General features: G+C 44.2%; 1 gene segment (V, D, J or C); it reads right to left on the reverse strand.

Moving 5' to 3' along the window:
- Positions 1-7,510: 7,510 nt before the first annotated feature.
- Positions 7,511-8,041, reverse strand: LOC308346753 (immunoglobulin heavy variable 1-46-like). The segment is given in 2 exons: positions 7,996-8,041; positions 7,511-7,911 (listed from the first exon to the last, which is right to left on the reverse strand).
- Positions 8,042-8,758: the final 717 nt, after the last annotated feature.

Here is an 8,758-nt window from a genome sequence, read left to right on the forward strand (position 1 = left end):
TTTCTGTCGTATCCATTCTCACACTTGAGGTCACTTATTCTCTGTAAACTACCTTTTATTTTTTTTTTAATTTTATTTATTTATTTGTCAGAGAGAGAGTGGGAGAGAGAGTGAGCGAGCATAGGCAGAGGCAGAGGGAGAAGCAGGCTCCCTGCCAAGCAAGGAGCCCGATGTGGGACTCGATCCCAGGACGCTGGGATCATGACCCGAGCCGAAGGCAGCTGCTTAACCAACTGAGCCACCCAGGCGTCCCTGTAAACTACCTTTTAAAAGAGCAACAAGGAAAACCCAGCCAAGCACAAACTCCATGGCGAATTTTCTCTATTCTATCCTGATTAGTGAATGGGAACACCTGGAAATGCCGTGGCTGGGTCGCCTCTCCCAGCTGCTGAGTCCGGACTGGGCTGTTTAAATCAGCAGAGGGAGGCCCTATTTGCATGTCCTCTGACTATATATCCAGCTTGGGATCTAAGCTGATGGAAAGGGCAGTGACCAGAGCAGGTGTGACTGCTGTAACTTTGTGGCATTGACAGGATTTGGGAAAAATGCTTTTATTTATTATATGATTTTCCAGAGTACACACTTGGCTTGTTGTGCTAACTCTTTTTATACATTCACCCACATCTTGGGGTTTTTTTATGTTATGCCAGAAAGAGTTTTGAACGGACACCCAGCATTCTAGAGGTTGTGTGAGGTGTCCAAGACCATGTGTGGGGTGTGAGCACCATGAATTGGCCTGGGATCCTCCCACCCCAGACCTCCTCTCCTCTGAATCACCTGCAGGTCAGAGTGGGCAGGTTCATGAGGAAGGTGGAACCCCTGCTGTGTTGGGGCCAAGATGATTTTGCTTATTTTAAATTTTTTTTCTAAAAATAGAGAGAAATAGTGTTTTTGCAGTTCTATTTCCAAGTCTCTAAACTTTTATTATCTCTATGTTCCTCCCGAGTAATCCCTGGGATTATCTGCAATAGCTGTGATGCGTGTACTTGACACAGGATGACTGCACACGAGTAGAGAATGTGATGTGGTGAACCCTGCAGTCAGAATCAGCATTACCCAGAGGAAGCAAATCAATTTCCCACAAAATTTCCTGTATTATCTTTGCAATTCTTCCTTCCTCATTCCTTCTTTACTCTGTCCCCACATTACTACTGATCTTCATGTTACCTTACACTAGCTTTAATTTTCTAGAGTATATAATTTTGCAATTGTATGAAATGTACCTTTATTTCTAGGGCATCTGTTGCTGAGACAAATACTTGACAATACTCCCATATTTATTATAATTTTTAAATGTTTAGAAGCTTTCCAAAGGTGACATAGAGCACAATATGTCCACTTTTTAAAAATATTCTTTTCAGGTCATGGTCCCAGTATCCTGGGATCGAGCCCCACGTCGGGATCTCTGCTCAGTGGGGAGCCTGCTTCCCTTCCTCTCTCTGCCTGCCTCTCTACCTACTTGAGATCTCTGTCAAATAAATAAAATGTTTAAAAAAATATTCTTTTCAGTGTTCCAGAATTCATTGCTTATGCACCACACCCAGTGTTCCATGCAATACATGCCCCCTTAATACCCACCACTAGGCTAACCCAACCCCCACTGCCCTCCCCTCTAAAACCATGAATTTGTTTTTCGGAAGCCACAGTCTCTCATGGCTCATCTCCCCCTCCAATTTCCCCCAACTCCCTTCTCCTCTCCATCTCCCCATGTCCTCAGTCTTATTCCTAATGCTTCAGAAATAAGCAAAACCATATAATAATTGACTAACTGGGGTACAGATGGCCCTTCTTCTAACTGCATCTGTATCTTTGGAATAAATATCCCCAAACTACTAGAATTCATACAGCAATTCAGTAATGTGGCACGATATAAAATCAATGTACAGAAATCAGTTGTTTTCCTATACACTAACAATGAAAATACAAAAAGGGATATTAGAGAATCGATTCCATTTACCGTAGCACCAAGAACTATAAGATACCTGGGAATAAACCTAACCAAAGAGGTAAAGGATCTGTACTTGAGAAACTACAGAACACTCATGAAAGAAATTGAAGAAGACACAAAAAGATGGAAAAGCATTCCATGTTCATAGATCAGAAGAATAAACATTGTTAAAATGTCTTTACTGCCGTGAGATACATGGCCTGCCTTCTCTTTGAGAGTGCCGGCCTTCACCCAGTGTCATGTCCTTGAGGTTCCCCTGGGTGGATGTGTGTATCACTAGTGTGACTTGTAGTCATAGAATAGTGTTCCATTGAAGGATGTTTTCTACTTGAGTTATTCTTTTAAATATAGAAAGACTTTTGTGGAGTTCTTAGCCTCAAAAACAAATAAAAATGCTATAAATATTCACATGCCTTTTTTGTGTGAGCATGGGATTTAGTTTTCCTGGAGCAAACACACATGAGTGGGATTTCCAGGTCACACATTACCTGTATCCATCTTTTTTCTTAAAAAGATTTATTTATTTTTTGACACAGAGAGATCACAAGTAGGCAGAGAAGCAGGCAGAGAGAGAGGAGGAAGCAGGATCCCTTCTGAGCAGAGAGCCCGATGCGGAGCTCAATTCCAGGACCCTGAGATCATAACCTGAGCCGACGGCACAGGCTTAACCCACTGAGCCACCCAGACATCCCCCTGCATTCACCTTTAACTTCTTGGAAGCAGCCAAATATTTTTCGAGAGCTGCTCTTTCATTGTTCATTCCAGCTTGCAAGGTTTGAGGCCCCAGGTGTGATACATGCTCAACAAGATGGTATGGTCAGTGCCTCCTTCACACCTGAGCCACTGTAATGAGTGCAGAGGGCATCTCATTGTGGGTTTCTCTTGGATTTCCCTGACAATCCATGGTGAGAAGTATCCTCTCCTGCATTTAACTAACATCTCTATACCATCCTGGATGCAATGTCTGCACAAGGCTGTGCCTGTTTTATAGATGGTGGTTGCCTATCTTTCCATTTTATTTCCAGAGTTCTTAGTACGTTCTGGATCCAAGTCCTTTGCTGGTTATCCAATTTTTGCATATTGTCCCTTAGCCCATAACTTGTCTTTCCTTATATTGATTGTCATGTAGGCAGAAAAAAGTATTTGATTTTTACAAAGTCTACTTATAATATGTGTTTTTATAGACCTGGTCTTTTAATTATAACTTTTTGTTTTCATGTATATTGATTGCCTGTGAATAGTTTCTTGATATACAATTGTCAGAAAAGTCTTGTGTTTTTCTGGTCTCTCTCAGTTTTGTCTTGTTCTGTAATTAGTATTTGTAACTCAGTCCTTTGTTGTTTCCCTTAAAATGTATAGAATCTGGCAATTCATCTTCATGATGTAGATATTATAAACTGTAGACAATTCTGTTCTCATGTTCGGACTTGAACTTGAGGTTTCAGGGGAGATGCTGTGCTATGTCTTTTCCCCCAGGTTGCTCATCAGATTGAAGAGATGTGCTTCTGGTGTCAATCAGAGACATTTACCTTTCCAGGAGCTGGAATTTCTATACAGCCTGTTGCTCTGGAGCTCTGTGCACTCAACTGAGACCTTGAAGCTAGATGTTTCCTACACAGCTTTCATGTGAGACACTGAAAACTCATTTTTTTGTCTCAGTGTCTGACACTCCATAATGATAACACAGTTAGCTGTTTTGCCATTTCACAAAATGGTTTACTCTCACATTTGTGTCACTATAATTTATCTTTTTCCATGCAAGACTAGCTCATATCTCTATCTCTAGAATCTTCCAGATTTCTTATCCCCTAATGCTGTTCAAACGTCAAGCACAGTGTTTTACTAAAGGCATATTTTAATTTAATTTTTTTTATGCTACATTGAGTGCAGGAGTCTGAATGGCTGATTTATATGGATGGTTTTTGCCTGTTTGCAAAGGGCCTGTTGATAATGAATGTCAGGGGATTGGGGTCTTCTGAAAAAAAAAAAAAGAAAAAGGAAGTCAGGACTCTGAGACAGCGAAGTTAGGATAGGAAATTCAGGCCTGGCAGGAAATTCCATCTGTCCACAATTTCCAGTTCTGAAGAAGTGGGGCTCAGGGGAGGGCCCGTGGTAGATCTTGTCAAGGAACCACCTGAGCTGTGTCTCTGTATCCTCCATACATGGTAATAAATGCCTGGGTGGGAAGTTTCCATGCTGGTCATTGTCAGGATCCCCTGCTGTTCGGAGGGGTCCTTGGAAATTATAAGTTAGCTCCTCAGAGATAGGATGAATTACTTAACGTTGTCCCAGCAGATGTTGGGATCCACCCCAGTGCCTTCCCAGGGGCTGATGGACCTAGGCTACACCCACATCAGAAGTGCTCAGTGAAAACCCAGAGAAGAGGCAGGTGAGTAATAAAGGACTCCCTGGGTTTCACTTACCCAGAACCAGACTCCTGCAGGAAGACCTGGGTGGAACCCCTGTGAAGAAAGCACAAGAAGACAGTGAAGCCACTTTACAATGGAGCAGAAATCCTCTTCCCTGAGGGAGCCCTTGACCTGAGCACTCAGAGAATGTAAAGACCAGAAGCATGAATGTGGAGCACAGGATTCCCAAGCTGGGACCCAGGAGTCACTGCCTTAGTCACTACCTTAAACCCCGTGCTTACCTTTTTGACTGCGGAAGGTGGATTTGGGAAGACTTGTATCTTCACCAAGGGCCTGACACCTGTGGGGTTACACAAGTCCTTGCAGCATGGGATGTAAGTGAGTCTCTCATGGAGTAGCCGTGAACCCTTTGCTGTGGCTACTCATGTCCAGCTCTCGTTGGGACACCCCCTCTTTCAGAACCGAGAGTAGAGGAGCAGAAGGAGGTGCTCATCTTAGCTACAGAGGCAGAGGTGTGAGCCGGCAGAGAAAAGGAAACTATTCCAAGGTTCTTGACCTAGTGTGCTTTTTAAATTTTTTTATAAAGATTTCATTTATTTATTTTATATATATATATATATATATATATATATATAGAGAGAGAGAGAGAGAGAGAGAGAGAGAGATCACAAGTAGGCAGAGAGGTGGGCAGAGAGCGGGAAGCAGGCCCCCCACCGAGCAGAGAGTCCAATGCAGGGCCTCATCCCAGGATCCCCAAGACCATGACTGAAGCTGAAAGCAGAGGCCCAACCCACCGAGCCACCCAGACAGAAAGGGATGACAATGTTCAGTAATACAGGGTCAATGCACAAGTCATTTTCATGTACTGTGTAAACAGACATGTTCTTGAGCTATGTGCAATGAGTCTACCTTCCGTTAGCAATAGTCCATGGATATGGGGCCTTGATATGCTTAGCTGGCCCCGTGAGACACAGTGGACATTTATAACCCTCCCTCCTCATCAGCCCATGACTGAATAAGGGGTGCTGTTTAGCTGTTGTGGAGGGTACCCTGAGGAGTCGCTGGCTGGCTTCATGTTCTCCCCCAACCTCACCCCACACCTACACTGGAGATGGTCCCCTTTCTTGTCAGATCCTGGAGAATTCCTCCAACCACATTGTTATTATCAGTAGGTAAAATGACATGCAGACACTGGGCATTTCTGGAATAGTACCAGTGATACATATGAACATCCATGCTGGCCAATCTAAGCTCCACACATTTGTGAAAATTAGGAAATTTGAATCTTCAATAAACGTGATTATTACCAGTTTTGCAGTGTTGCTGTGGCATGATCTTATCCAACTGCAGTGAATCCCTCATGCAACAGAGTCCCACACAGTTTTGACAAAGTTGGAGAGGTATGGTCACTCCCACCTAGGGCTGAATGGGAAGAGAGGACAAGGTGAAAGGTGGCCAATGCTCCCCAGAGTCCCTTAGCAGGGAGCATTCCCCCGAAAGCAGACATATTCTCACATTGGCACAGATCCCGAAAAAGGAAAACTGACTCGAGATGCAGAGCCATAGACCCAGTGTAGAGTTCTCTACTACAGAGAATCTCAGGCCTCAGAAACTAATTGTTTCCCAGTTGTTTGTAGAAACAACTGTTAATTCCTTTAATCCCTCTATGTGATCCGTGAAATGGGAGAGTCTCCAACTGATGTTCCTTGTACGCTGAACCAGACATTTTGGAAACCTATAATGTATTTTTGAGTATCATGGGTCTTCAGGTTAAGAGGAGACTTTCCCAGGATTGATTTCCACTCAGAGTGCCGCCTGTATGTGTTTTAGATGGTAAGATATGGGGATTTGGGTTGATGATACTTAGAAGATATTGAACTGGAGTTTATGCATTTTTAGACTTAGGCTTTGAGGGCTGTAGGGATGTGATAAGTATATGGGTATATGGGATGGATGTGGAGCTTGAAGTCCTGAGGGTCTACTGTGGTGGCCTGATAATGACTGGAAATTGTGAGGGTTCTCTTATAGGAAGAATCAGACTTTGTCTTATTTCATTAGCATAGAGACCTTAAGATTCACATATTTTCCTGATAATAGATACCCCTGTGATGAGCACAGCACACCATATAACATTGTCCAGTCACTGTGTCGTCCTCCAGAAACATGTAACACTGTCTGTCAACTATACTTAAGTAAAATGGCAGAACATCTTTTCTGGAGAATCTGGGTGGTTCTTAATATAATGTCAAGTGCTCTTTTGAGAGGCAACAGAGGGAGGTTAGGCCCCAGTAGAAGAATTGAGTCATGTGACCAGAGATAATCAATGGTTTTTTTGCTGGGAGGTTGGAGTAGGAAATCACGAGTCTGAAAATGCAAGGGGTGAGGCTCTGGAAACCCAGAGGAATAGACTCAACCCCAGAGCTCCTCCAGGGGTGTATCCCTCCCATCACTGAGTGTAGCCTAGTGGATTTGATTTCTTGTAGACCTCCAGGCAGTAGGACATCAAATATGTGTAGGCCTGGGCCCTGTGTGTGGTACCAGGATCCTGATCACAGGAAATACTGCAGGGCAGTTAGGGAGTCTGACAAACATCTCCCCCTGCAGCTTCTGTTCTTTGGAACTGCCCCAGGGACAGGGACCCTTTCAGGCAGCAGTCCATGTGGAGGAGCCTCTGCAGGAACTCAGCACAGAAAGGGTGACTTCAAGGATGAGGAGCTGCTGTAGAGTGAGCTTGAACTTGGCACATCTGTCAGACCGTGACTTGTGACCATGAGTTCATGAGTCTCCTACCAGAATGTACTGTGTGTGATGCTCAAATGGAGTTGGGGCATAGACACTCACCCATAGAAATCCCTCCGTTTCATATCATTTCTTTTCACCAAGCCCACGGTCATATTTCAAAAATAGAGTAAGAAATTCAGAACTTGTTAGGGACTGAGCTACAGTCCTGTACTCTGCAGCCTGCCTCCTCCCAACTCTTCCCAAATGATGCTTCAACATACATTCCCTCCATCCACATAGAGGTTGCAAATATTCCTCCGAAAAAACTAATAAAGAAAAATTTTAGATGCAAAATATTTAAGCCTTATATTTCTATAGCATTTCTGGACTCTTCAAATCTTTCTACAGAGGTTGGTGTGCACATGAAAGCAGTGTTTTTGTCCCAAACTACTGACTTATTTGTATGAGGAAGTCAGGCGTATTTTGTCCCCTTCCTCCTCAATCCACCAACAAAGCTGTCCCTTCTCATGGTTTCTGACGCATGCAGGATGTGGTTTCTCACACTGTGTCTTGCACAGTAATACACAGCCGTGTCCTCAGACCTCAGACTTCTCAGTTCCATGTAGGCCGTGCTTGTGGATGTATCTGCCATAAGCATGACTCTAGCCTGGAATTTCTGTGCAATTTTTGTGGCACCATCTTCAGGGGCAATTCGTCCCATCCACTCAAGCCCTCGTTCTGGGGCCTGTCGCACCCAGTGCATATAGTAGTCAGTGAATGTGTATCCAGATGCCTTGCAGGGGACCTTCATTGATGCTCCAGGATTCCTCACCTCAGCCCCAGACTGTAACAGATGCACCTGGGAATACACACCTGTGGAGAGAGAGCAGGTGGGGATGAATTGATCTTTGATTGGTCTTTTTCTCCTCCTTGGCCCAGAGACTGGGAGTCACTTACCTGTACCCAGTGCCACCAAGAAGAGGATTCTCCAGCTCCAGGTCATGGTGACCGGCTGTGCTCTCAGAGGATTCTGTAGTGCAGGGTGCAGTTGTTGGGTGATGCTCTCAGTGCACAGATATTCCCATACTTAACATGATGCATCTTGGACTATTTGCATATTCATAAGGAATAGTGTTTCATACTCAAAATCAGACCCATCAAAAGAAGACGCAGATAGACATCACAGGGCCTGAGCTCAGTCACACGGTGAGGACCCATGTCCTAATCCTTGTTTGAGGACATGGGTACCCTGCAGCTCCCTGAACTGTGTTTAGACAGAGCTTCTCCACTGAAGGAAAAAAAGCCCAGGAAATGGTCCTCATGCAACCTCACCTTGGAATGACAGAGAGACGCCCTGAACCTGTTCTTTGCTCTTCTATCTGAATAACTTACTCATGGATCAGTGTGTCTCCAAAATGCTGCACCCATGAGCTTAGAAGTGCATTCGTTCCTCCATCTCTTTACAATTAAGACATCTAAAAGTCTTGGAATATCATCCTCTTCAAATATGCTTCTCATTGCCTTGCGTTTGGTAAATACTAGCAATAGAATAGGATATCTACACACCCTTTAGCTTTCTCTGTCCTACTTATATGTTACATTGTTTTCTGCAAAAGGAACCCCTGAATTCTGAGAGGAAAGATGTCCCCAGAGCCCTGGGTACCCGTTCCTGGGTCAGCAGCCCTGTGCTGGGTGGTCCTGAGCACCTGATGCAGCCCAG

This window comes from Martes martes (genome assembly GCF_963455335.1).
Source record: "Martes martes genome assembly, chromosome: 7".
In the NCBI taxonomy this organism is placed as follows: Eukaryota; Metazoa; Chordata; class Mammalia; order Carnivora; family Mustelidae; genus Martes; species Martes martes.